The 13,197-nt window shown below is 47.5% G+C and overlaps 1 protein-coding gene across 2 annotated transcripts in view; it reads right to left on the bottom strand.

Moving 5' to 3' along the window:
* agbl4 (AGBL carboxypeptidase 4) overlaps window positions 1-13,197 on the bottom strand; it is a 1,307,642-nt gene that overhangs the window by 955,547 nt on the left and 338,898 nt on the right. The gene's annotated exons all lie outside the window — the stretch shown is intronic.

Here is a 13,197-nt window from a genome sequence, read left to right as displayed (position 1 = left end):
TTCATTTAATGAGACATGTTAAAGTGCAACGATATTTCTCATCTAAGTGGGATTCAAAAATGAAAACATTAAAGAACATATGAGACATGGGAAGGCGGGATGGTTCTCCCATTGAGCTAGAGTTATGGCAGGGAAGGACAACTGCTCAACTTTCTGTTTCCAACCTTCCCTAACCCATTTGCAGCAAGGACTTTAATTCCGTGCACATAGCACTTCACAGATCGTCCGCAGAAGTGTCATGTCAGTGGGCCAGTGAGGTTTAAGCAGCTGTTTGATATTGAAGAGATGGTCCTTGCCCATTTTGCATCTGTGGAGGGCAAGAGCACATTTGGAGGCAGCACCACCACCCGGCATGTATTCTGTCAATTGCTGTCTGCACTTATGGAATCATTTGTTATGATCTTTTATAAATTCAAGCTTGTCTAAATCCTTACAGTAGGGACTCGCTTTGCCAAGGAGCTGCATGATGCACTAAAACTTGTATGATCCTGCTTGCTTTAGAAACCATTGTCTAGTGAGATGCCCTGTAAATTTTACTCCTTTTCTCTTCCTATAGGCTATTTACATGTTTCGTCAAATACTCCCTCTTTCTCCAGCATTATTAAGACAACTAATATCCTGGTGAATATAGCTAGTGAGTTTGTGGAATGGTCATTGAGTGAAACACAAGTTGCAAGAAAAGAATAGCAAATAGGTGTGACATAGAAGAGAAAATAGAAAAATGAGCAAAGACTTGGCATTCCACTGGGTCTATCTTCAGTTAATACAGGAGCAGAAGGCATTTTCTTTACATCTTTTTAAGCTGCTGTGAGCTATGGCTGCAAAGGATATTTCTAGTTTCCCAAAAATCATTTTTTAATTCTCTGGGGCTGACCAAATAATGCAGACACTGGACTGCTGCAGAATGAAAGCATCATGGCTGCTCTCCAAGCAACCGAACAACCGGTATTAATGTACAGCATGATACTTTGTGTTCTGATTTTATCAATCCGGTGACCAGATTTAGTCTTTCTATAATAATGCATAGTAAAGACAAAAGGGTTACTGTAGAAAAAAATCATGGAGAAATTGATAGGAACCAGAGAGGGAGTAGACTCCAAGGTTTCAGATGCTTCACTGGAGGTCTTGGTAGAGGAATTGGAAAAGAGGAGAGCTGTTCTGCATCTAGAGTGGGGAAGGAGAACCCCCCCCCCCTCCAAACACATACTCAAAAGGCAGTGGGAGCAGATAGCCATGAAGCTCAATGCCAGGAGTCAAGCCTGCAGCACCAGGATGCAGTGCCACAAGAACTTCAATTAGCCTCAGCCACTCTCAAATCACCACACCCCCACCACTGACTTACCAACAATCTCTATCAATCAAGCCTCATGCCTAACATTCATATGCTTAAACTCACCCTCGCAAACTTAGCACTGCTGCAAGCCTCACACCCAGATCTCACAGGTTGCACACATTGCCAGCTATTTAAACGTGAAAACCACATGAGCCAAACAGATTCCACGACACACATTTCCTCCCTCTTGCCAGACCAGGTGGCGCAAAGCCGAAAGCAGGAGATAACTGAAGGGGAATAGGGACTTCTGTATGTTCTAAACCCCCATGGAAGAGACAGTGCTGGCCATTATTTGTCGTGGCTAGCGGTGGGGCTGAAACAATTGAAGATGATGGTATGCTCACTCCTAATCCTCCTTCTCACATTCCATTTCCACCTCATCACAAACTCTCTTCTGATTTACAATCTGCACATGGTGGGCTGAATTTTATCCGGCCAGCAGGAGCGGAATTGGAGGCGTGTGAGGGCTGGAAAATCAGGAGGAGCTGTCGCTCAGAAACCCAACATCGTGATATCAGTTCCAGATTTTGAAAGCGGTGGGAAAGCTCCAAGGCAGGGTTACTGCTCGACGCAGTGGGACTGCAATTTGAATTGCTGAACAGGTACTTAAAATGCATTTGCATGGACCTCACTCCGATTTTATGAAGGGATTCGAATTTAATCAATGGCACACAGGGATCACGTGACTTCTCATCCCCATCCAGTTATAGGTGATGGTACCGAGGCAAGGCCTCAGGGCCACCCCAGAAAAGCAGTCATTGGGAGCACTAGATGAATGCAGGAAGGGGAATGGGGTGAGTGGTGACTATTGCCTGACAGCAGTGCAGCTCTCACAGCAAGGGTGGGCTTGTCTCAGGTGGTGGGCTCTCTGCAAGGGTGGATTTTGAGGGGCATTAGCCTGTGTTCAGAGGGGAGTGGTGAGGGGAAGGTTCCAAAGGCAAGGTCCTCTCTCCAGGGACAGCACACAAGGAAGGAGAGCGACCAGCTGGCATGGGTCTCATACAGTCTTTATCGACCCTCGCGCTGTGCAGCAGAGGCTCAGAGGGAGGCAGGGCCAGGCGGTGGCTGGGTAAGCCAGTGAAGATCGACTACGGGAGTGTCAGCAGCCAGCCATACTAAGAGGGCCTATCCACAGCAGTGTACGGACTCGCTTCAACTACCTCCAAATGTTCGTGACAGTGTCAGTGAAGACTGCGGCTCTGCAGGGAGGCTGCCACCAACTTATGCACCATTCTGCAGGATGAGCTGGACATCTAATGCCTGTGCGCCTGAAGATCACCATGGCACTCAACTTTCATGCGCCTGGCTCTTTCCAGGGATCCACATGTGTGGGGTCTTCCAGGCAGCAGCCCACCGCTGCATCAAGAAGGTGACCAATGCCTTGTTCAAGAGGGCCACCAACTATGTGTGGTAATGAACTGACCCTGACAGTCAGGCAGAAAGGGCTATCAACTTCGGAGACATCGCTGGATTCCCCCAGGTGTAAGGTATCATCGATTACACGCATGTGGCCATCAAGGCTCCCACGGAGTAGCCAACAGCCTTCATCAACAGGAAGGGCTCCCATTCCATCAATGTACAACTGGTCTGCGACCACCAAAAGTGTTTCCTGAAGGTGTGTGCCCGCTTCCCAAGAAGAAGCCACAACACCTATGTACTTCAGAAGTTCCAGGTGCCATAGCTTTTCCAGGCCCCCACTCACCTTCAAGGATGAATTCTCAGGGACAAGGGCTACCCACTGAAGACATAACTACTCATGCCTTTGAGGAACCCTTGCACTGCTGCAGAGGAAAGGTGCAAAATCTGCCACAAGTCCACCCAAGCAACCATCAATTAGGCATTTGGGCTGCTAAAGTTGAGATTTCTCTGCCTCGATCAATCCAGTGGAGCCCTGCAGTATGTCCCAGCGAGGGTCTCATGTATCGTGGTGCTCTGCTGTATGCTTGGAGGTAGTTGAGACGATTGCTCCCCTCCACTGGCAGCTGAGGTGGAGGCAGGCTGCTGAACGCATTGGCCTGTGGCCTGGGATGACTTTGGAAGGCATAATTTTGCTGCCTGAGGCCTGGGGGGCCCTGGTTGGCTGAGCGGTTCCTGCACAGGTGCGGGAGCCTCCTCATTCGTAGCAGCTACTGGAGCTGGGGTCACTGGCAGAGAGCTGAGGAGCCACTGTCCACACGCAGAGTACCCTGAGGGGAGCTCAGCCCCTCCTCGCCCCTTTCAAGGCTCACTAGAACTTCCCTGCTGACCAGAGAAGGATCAGGACCTGGAGAAGACTCCAAGCGCCTCATCACACTCTCGCCTTGCCACTGCTGTGTTGAGCTCATGGACAAGGCGAGGGTATGCAGGTCTGCACGGATCATCGGGATCTGGCTCTCCGGGAGGGTTAATAAGCCCTCAATGGAGGAAGCCACGCTCTCACACACCTGAGACACGGCAGCACTCATGGTATGAATGGAATCCTCCATTGTCCGTGCATGACTGCGCATTGCCTCTGGCAGATCTGCCAGATGTTCCCTTACCTCTCTCTGCAACTCTAGCATGTACTGTGCTGCCGACACCAGATGCTTGCCTTCAGCCGGGGGCTCAGCGTGGGCCAGGCCTCCCACAGTCCTCCAATAGTCAGTGACCTCGCCTATCATGGTCTCCGTCAGCTGCTCAGACGTATTTGTAGTGCTCGCACCCGCTTGTGACCCTGCATCTAAGCCCGAGCGCAAACCCACTGACGCGAGAGTATCTGCACTGGTAGAGGGTGCAGGGAAACGGTGTGATGGTGCACCCTCTAAGGATTCTTCCTCCTCATTCTTGGAGGAAGACAAGATTCCAGCAACACCAGCAGACGATCTTCCCTCCGAGGTACATGAGAAAACACAAACATTTCGGGGTTCTGTTGCTTGGATCTTCCCATGCCAACCATGCATGATGTGGTTCCATTGAAGGGCGGAGGTGGGCACATAAACACAATGCCTCCTCACCCTCTTGGGTGGATACTCCTGTCTCTCCTCCTGCTATGGAATGGCCGCCCTGGGAGCTTGCTAGTTCCAGGGCCTCCTCCTCCTTTGTCAGAGTCAGTTCTTGGATATCCCACCTCCAGCCTTCGCCCTTCCCCGAGTACGCCATTTTCTCCTGTGAGCAGAAAGAGGGACACTGTTAGTATTTCCATGGTGACCAGACGGACACTTGTTCTGGTGGTAGCACTTCAGCCCCTGATGTGGGTTCCCTCATGTCCCTCAAGGGACATGCGGGGGGAAAGCTAGGACAGAAGGCCGGCTGTTTTGGAGATGCAGCCATGCATCTGACATGATCTGCTGTTGCCTCATCTGCTTGCCACCCCCTTTGCAGCCACTCCTGACCATGTCGCACTCCCTCTTGCGTGGCAAATGCAAGCACCAAAGATGAGAAGGGTGTGGAGGACTCACTTTGGCATAGCAGTGGAGGTCATTGACCCTCGTGGCACTGGACCCAGTTCTGGAGGGTGACGCCATGGCTACTGACCTTCTCTGTGATCACCATCCAGGCTTGCTTGGTTAAGCGGGAGGATGCCTTCCTGCCATCCCTTGGGAAGAGGACCTCTTGCCTTTTCCTTACAATCTGGAGAAGAATCTGCAGGGAGTCTTCCACCTGACATGGTCCCTCTTGGCTCTCTGTCAGCTTCTGGTGTTTTGAGGCCTTAGTGAACAGCACAGCAGCACAGGGTCTCCAATCAGTAGGATCAGCAGCACACGGGTTACGGTCAATAGGACAGCAGCACAGGAACACGAAGGCAAATCAACATCAAACACACCAAGTGAAGCAGCAGTTCAAGCAGGGCTGGCAGAGCTTTAAATATGGCGTCAGCACTGGTTTCATCTCAGCTGACGGCGACTTCGGCACCGCATCGCCCACCCCACCGTCCTCCAATATGATAAGCCGGCCACCACATGATTGCAGTCAAGTCGGTTGCACACGTGACAAGTGGCAACGGCACCCACATTTGGTGCCGCTGCCAGGACACAGAATCACAGAATTATTACTGCACAGAAGGAGGCCATTTGGTGCATCGAGTCTGCAACGGCTCTCCGAATGAGCAATTCACCTTGTGCCATTCCTCCACCTTCTCCCCATAATCTGCACGTTCTTCCTTTTCAGATAATTCCCTTTGAATTCCTTTATTAAACCTGTCTGCACCACACTCTCAGGCAATGCATTGTAGACCTTAACCACACGCTGCATGAAAAAGGTTTTCCTCATGTCGTTTTTGCTTCTTTTGCCAATTACTTTCAATCTGTGCCCTCTCGTTCTCGATCTTTTCACGAGTGGGAACAGTTTCTTCCTATTGACTCTGTCCTGAACCCTCATGATTTTGAATATCTCTATCAAATCACCTCTCAGCCTTCTATTCTCTAAGGAAAATAGTCCCAACTTCTCCAATCTATCTTCATAACTGAAGGTCCTTATTGTTGGAACCATTGTAGTGAATCTTTTCTGCACTCTCTCCAATGCCTTCACATCTTTCCTAAAGTACGGCACCCAGAACTTGACGCAATTCTCCAGCTGAGGCCGAACTAGTGCCTTATACAAGTTCAACATAACCTCCTTGCACTTGTACTCTATGCCCCTATTAATAAAGCCCAGGATACTGTATGCTTTATTAACTGCGCTCTCAACCTGTCCTGCCACCTTCAATGACTTATGCACATATACACCCAGGTCCCTCTGCTCTTGCACCCCCTTTACAGTTGCACCCTTTATCTTATATTGTCTCTCCATGTTCCTCCTACCAAAATGAATCACATCACATTTCTCCGCATTGAACTTCATCTGCCACTTGTCCACCCATTCCACCAACTTGTTTATGTCCTTTTGAGGTTCTACACTATCCTCAACATAGTTTACAATGCTTCCATGTTTCGTATCATCCACAAATTTTGAAACTGTGTCCTGTACATCAAGGTCTAGGTCATTAATATATATCAGGAAGAAGAAGGGTCCCAACACGGACCCCTGGGGAACTCCACTACAAACCTTCCTCCATTCCAACATGTGACAGGCTAATAAAATTCAGCCCAGTGTAAGCATCCATCGCTTAATTGCCCACACTCCCCGCACCACAGCCTTACCCTTGTGCATTGTTCCTTTTAGATACCCATTAGTTGCAACCTAGTCAGGCAGCTGTGGTACACCAAGAAGAAAGTGGCGATTCAGACACAACACCATCAGTTGATTTCACACTCGCAGCCAGCAGCTCAGATACTGACACTGCACATTCTAGAGAGGATAGATTAGAGACGGGATCTGCATTTGGTGAGATACTAGCATGAGTGGGCTACAGCCAAGGCAGGGTGCAAGGTGCCAGGCGTTGGAGGCCAAGGTCACACACAGGTTCTGCTGCAGAGGACTCAGAAGAGACTTCAATGGGGCAGCCAACAGAATGCTGATGGGTATGCACAACAAAATGTTTGGTGCATTGGGAAGCCTACCAGAAAGCCTGCGTTCAATGTCAAGGAGCCTGGAGGAGTCTGGCACCAACTTGGCACAGGGCTTTATGCAGAGCTTGGAGCTCATACTTTCCAGCATGAAAGTGATGGCCAACTCTGTTGACGTGTACCCAATTGTGATATAGCATCTGTTGGTGATGCTGTAGCTTCCACTGCAGCACAAGCAGCAGCTTCTGAGTACTGCAGTGGAAGCTCAGACTGCTGTGGATTACAGTGTGCAAAGAAGCTTACATGGTGTCACTGCAGCAATCTGTGTTCCAACAGATTGTTAGGATTGCTGAAGTGCCAACCTAGGGCAGTGGCGGTGGCTCCATGGAGCACAAACCTGCTTTCCTCTCTCAGGGTGACAGCATCCGTTCTCCCACATCTGCCACTCTTGCTGTTACCTGTCAGCCAGTCAGCCCAGATTGCTGCTCTCTATGCCAAAATGATGCAGTTCAGAGCCAATCCTTCTAGGCCCAGATCTGCTTGAGACCATCCTCCAAGGCCATCTGCAGTCTCCTACACTGAAAGTAAGTTGACTTCTACCAGCCATGCTGCAGCCACTGGGGTAGCACTGCATCGGAGCACTAAGACAAGTTAAAGAACATAGTAGACTCGCATTAAGTGAATGCACAAGGATAATTAGTTCAGTTTTATTTGCAATATGGCATGATTTCATTTATAAATTTGGTTTGGAATGTTTGTTATGTGGTGGATTTTATTTTTGCATTGTAGCCAAACAGGCGTTATGTTGATCAGTAGCAGATGAAAGGTAAGGTGCAGGACTGTTGGTGAACAGGGAATTGGGGTTGCATTTACTGCTACAAATGCAAAATATTGCAGATTCTGGAAACCTGAAATAAGAACACAAAATGCTATAAGTACTCAACAGATCTAGCAGCATCTCCAGAGAGAGAAAGAGTAAATGTTTCAGGTCTATGACATTTAATTAGAACCCAAAGTTTTCTGCTTTTATTGCGTTTACTGTTATCGCACTCAGACGAGGTCTTCATGGACAGTCCGGCCAAAACAAGGCTGGTTGGGTTAGATTAGAGATACAGCACTGAAACAGGCCCTTTGGCCCACCGAGTCTGTGCTGACCATCAACCACCCATTTATACTAATCCTACACTAATCCCATATTCCTACCAAACATCCCCACCTGTCCCTATATTTCCCTACCACCTACCTATACTAGTGACAATTTATAATGGCCAATTTACCTACCAACCTGCAAGTCTTTTGGCTTGTGGGAGGAAACCGGAGCACCCGGAGAAAACCCACGCAGACACAGGGAGAACTTGCAAACTCCACACAGGCAGTACCCAGAATCGAACCCGGGTCCCTGGAGCTGTGAGGCTGCAGTGCTAACCACTGCGCCACTGTGCCGCCCAACATGGTTGTGTATGTGAGAGCTGGGATAAATAAGGGGGCTTTAATGTTTCAATTTGCGTTTATGTTTACTTTATTATTGGTTAAGACTTGGGTATAATAAATGGATAATTTTGTTGTTTATTAAAGAAACCTGGTTGGTATGCTTTATTGCCTCCTCCTTTTCTCTTGCTCTTCATGCTGCTGGTCATATATCTCATGGCAAAGGCTGTCCCCTCATGAGTTTGTGCAGCATGCAGCAGAGCATGACGAGTCTTGACACCTGCTCTGCCGAGCACTGCAGGGCTCCTCCAGGTTGGAAGCGTTGTTTCGCAATGATCTGCTCTATCACATTTTGATAAGGCATGGCTTTCATTGTATGCAGGCTGCACACATGCATAGGTTATGCATCGGAGTCATCAGCTGTGTTGGGAACCTGTGGATGCACTATACTTAGATTTCTAGAAGGCATTTGACAAGGTGCCACATCAAAGGTTACGAAGCAAAATAAAAGCTCATGCCGTTGGAGGTAACATATTAGCATGGATAGAGGATTGGTTAGCTAACAGGAAACAGAGAGTAGTGTCAGGCAAACCCCCCACCTGCCAAGACTGAGACACACATTATTTCCCCACATGAACATTAAAACTTAAAATTGCAAGCCCCTGACTGGAAAGACATTTTTGTATAGTAAATAGCAGTGTTGGAACAAAAGGGACCCAGTCGTTGCTTCCCCAATACATAGAAGTGGTCAAACCAGTTTTAGTCACATGACTAGCTGGCTGGAGGTTTTTTGAATTTGAACATCAAACAAAGGATTTGAACTGAGACAAAGCTGTGTGCTCATGGAGTAAAGATCTCTCCTGGAACTGAAGCAAGAATTACCTCCTGTCATGTCTGTCTGTCTATATCCTTCCCACGGAACTGAATCTTATGAAAACACATGAAACTCAAAAAGAGAAAGGTTTCCTACATGAACAAGGTTTTTAAGAAGACTACTGGGCCCCAACGAAAAGCAAGACTACTTGCAAAAGGACTACAGTGAGCTCGAAGCACCATAACAAGGTAATGCCTCAAACTGTTCCACCTTTTCTTCTCTTTTCTGTCCCTATTTGCATGTGTGTATCGCGTCTGCACGCTAGCATGGGCGTGTCGTATATCCGTAGGTGTGAACCGTATTAGAGTTTAAGTCTTAACGTTTAATAAAATTTCATCTTTCTTCTTTAAACCTGAGAAAGCCTGTGTGAATGGTTTCTTTGTCTTATAATTGGAAAACTGTGAACAACGATTCACAAAGGGGGAGCTCAAAACACAGTGCGTTTAAAATTAAACCCTATTACAATAAGACCAGATGAAGATGGTAACAGACCCCTAGACACCTTTCGCACATGGATCATTTTCAGGTTGGCAAGATGTGACAAGTAGAGTGCCATAGGGATCAGTGCTGGGACCTCAACTTTTTACAATTTTTATCAATGACTTAGTTGAAGGGACCGAATGTATGGTTGCTACATTTGCTGATGACACAAAGATAGGTAAGAAAGTAACTTGTGAAGAGGACATAGGAGTCTGCAAAGGGATATGGATAGGTTAAGTGAGTGGGCAAAAATTTGGCAAATGGAGTGGGTGGTTATCTTATGAAGGTTGGACAGGTTGGGTCTGCATCCATTGGAATTCAGAAGAATGAGAGGTGATCTCATTGAAACATTTCAGATCCTGAGGGGACTTGACAGGATTTTTTTTTTATTCATCCATGGGATGTGGGCCTTGCTGGCCTGGCCAGCATTTATTGCCCATCCCTAATTGCCCTTGAGAAGGTGGTGGTGAGCCACCTTCTTGAACTGCTGCAGTCCATGTCGGGTAGGTACACACCAACAGTGCTGTTAGGAAGGAAGTTCCAGGATGTTGACCCAGCGACAGTGAAGGAACGGCAATATAGTTCCAAGTCAGGATGGTGTATGGCTTGGAGGGAAACTTGCACTGGTGGTGTTCCCATGCATCTGCTGCCCTTGTCCTTCTAGGTGGTAGAGGTCGCAGGTTTGGAAGGAGTTGTCGAAGGAGCCTTGGTGAGTTGCTGCAGTGCATCTTGTAGATGGTACACACTGCTGCCATTGTCCTTTGTCCTGGATGGTGTCGAGCCTCTTGCGTTGTTGGGGCTGCACCCATCCAGGCAAGTGGAGAATATTCCATCACACTCCTGACTTGTGCCTTGTAGATGGTGGACAGGCTTTGGGGAGTCAGTAGGTGAGTTACTTGCTGCAGGATTCCTAGCCTCTGACCTGCTTTTGGCGCCACGGTATTTATATGGCTACTCCAGTTCAGTTTCTGGTCAATGGTAACCCCCAGGATGTTGATAGTGGGGGATTCAGCAATCATAATGTCATTGAATGTCAAGGGGAGATGGTTAGATTCTCTCATGTTTAAGATAGTCATTGCCTGGCACTTGTGCGGCGCGAATGTTACTTGCCACATCAACCCAAACCTGGATATGGTCCAGGTCTTGCTGCATTTCTACACGGACTGCTTCAGTATCTGAGGAGTCGCAAATGGTGCTGAACATTGTGCAATCATCAGTGAACATCCCCACCTCTGCCCTTATGACTGAAGGAAGATCATTGATGAAGCAGCTGAACATGGTTGGGCCTGGGACACTACCCTGAGGAACTCCTGCAGTGATGTCCTGGAGCTGAGATGATTGACCTCCAACAACCATAACCATCTCCCTTTGGCTAGGTACAACTCCAGCCAGCGATGGATGCTGAAAGGATTTTCCCCTTCTGGGGGAGACTAGAACTAGGGGACACAGTTTAAAAATAAGGGGTCGCCCATTTAAGACGGAGATAAGGAGAAATTTTTTCTCTCAGAGGGTTGTGAGTCTTTGGAACTCTCTTCCCCAGAGAGTGGTGGAGGCAGGTTCAGTGAATATTTTTAAGGCAGAGATAGATAAATTCTTGACTAACAAGAGAGTCAAAGGGTATCAGGGGTAGGCCGCAAAGTGGAGCTGAGGCCACAATCAGATTAGCCATAATCTTATTAAATGGCGGAGCAGGCTCGAAGGGGCCGAATGGCCTACTCCTGCTTCTAATTCATATGCTTGTATGTTTGCATAGCCCTGTTGCCCAGTAGCCACCCTTTGATTTGCTGTGGTGACTCAAATTTTGCTTCTACCTTAATCCCATGTGTAACTCCCAATATTTATTTTCTTCTCTGTAAAATGATTAAAACGTGAAGGATAATCAGTGCTTTTTACTTCCTGGTTTGCTGTCTGTGAGAATTCTTCAATGTCATTTGCTGCTTAGCCTGCTTGATGACATCACTGTTGCTTGACGCTGGCAATCCCCTATAGTTGGCACCGGTCCCAAGTCACCGGTATTGCTAGATCTTTGTGGGAAGATTTCTTCGAGGTCAACAGCAAGCACTGTTACTTCACCGCTGACCACAAAATCCAGGCCTTTGTTATTCACTGAGGTTCAGGTAGGAGGATTGTTCCCAATACCCTAGATCAATATGGCCTCCTGCTGAGAGCCTTCTCACCCTTGTCCTCCCTCTTCTAGCAGCCTGTCCTACTCTGCATGGCCTCTGCTCATTCTGTCAGTCATGCTGTAATTCAAGGGAAATTCCTACTAGTGCACCCATGTCTGGGAGCAAGTGGCTTGTGCAGAAGCCTTGAAGTCAGCAAAAAGTCCTTCAGCACCTAACACACCACTCCCTGTAAACTTAAAAGAACTATGGAAAGCACCAAACACTTGTAGAATTGTAGCAACAGCCAGAAGAAATCAATCAACAATTTACCTGTAAGTAGTTGATGATCCCTTCAAATAGCACAGGTTAGCAGTGTTTCTTGCTGCTGAATGTATGTTCAGCTCTGTGTGGTTATGACAGGGTGCTGACTGGGGCTTTGAGTTCCAAAATGGCACTGCTGGCATCAAATCAGGATTGGACACTGAGTGGTGTCATAATCTGCCTGCTCTGCATACTTCCAGTAGACATTTACTGTGCGCACGTTTATGTCTGCACCAATATGGCATCTGACACAACTCGCCCAACAAGTGTGTGCACGCTCTGCGGACGCCATTTTGGAGTTCTAAGAGCACTTGTAGCGCCAAAAGAACGGATGCTAACAAACCCAATGTCTCTCCTATTAAATTTTGCTAGCCAACATAACAACTGAGTTCTAATTTGCATAATAACACAGAGTAATGTCAGTTGTCTATGCCTATGTCTATGCCAAGAAGGCCTCTTTATTTCCACCAAAATTGTCCATCAGAAAATTGGGTGTAACACAAATTTGGACACACAAGGAGGAAAATTGGATTTTCTAATTCACTACAAACCACCAGTGCAGCTCTGTGCTGCTGGCAGAGCTTCAAAGCATTAGGGCACACATTTTCACTATCTAGTGGTTTATTGTCCTGGGGAACTGAAAAGATACTGGCCTGGAAGTGTGGGATGTCTATCCACCCATTTACATTCACCATGATTCCACCCCAAATGCCAGGCATGTGGTGATGTGAATCATAGTGTCAGGCATCTGCACTGGTAATGGCTCTACTGAGACACGCATCTCACCAAGTCAACAAGATTCAGAACGGCATTTTGCCACTCTACGAGGAGAGGGGTACAGGTTGGTATGGCAAAATGGGACAAATTCTGACTAATTCTTGCTTCATTTATGACCTGTCATTCTCCAAATGCAATCGATTTCTCTTAGATTGATTGCCCTTGGATATGGCATTGAGAAGCCACTTATATTACTTGCTGCTTTCTGTACCCTTTGGTGGAACTGTCTGAGATTTGCAGAAGAACCCAGAATCCTGCCAATCCTGCTCCAAAAGTGGCATCACAACTGGGGGCCAGGGTAGGGTGGAAAAAGTGTTTGCCCTTTCCCATCAGTCCACCCAGATTACAGTAATTTTGCATCAAAGACAGCGTAGGATTTCTAAAGTGCAATCCAGTATGACGTTCATATCGACAATAAATCTGGATTTCCAATTTTGCTAGCCAACATAACAACTGAGTTCTACTCTCCTCCCAGCA

Source organism: Heterodontus francisci, chromosome 8 (genome assembly GCF_036365525.1).
Source record: "Heterodontus francisci isolate sHetFra1 chromosome 8, sHetFra1.hap1, whole genome shotgun sequence".
Taxonomy (NCBI): domain Eukaryota; kingdom Metazoa; phylum Chordata; class Chondrichthyes; order Heterodontiformes; family Heterodontidae; genus Heterodontus; species Heterodontus francisci.
Note: the sequence above shows the minus strand (reverse complement) of the source record. Positions and strands in the feature narration are given on the sequence as shown.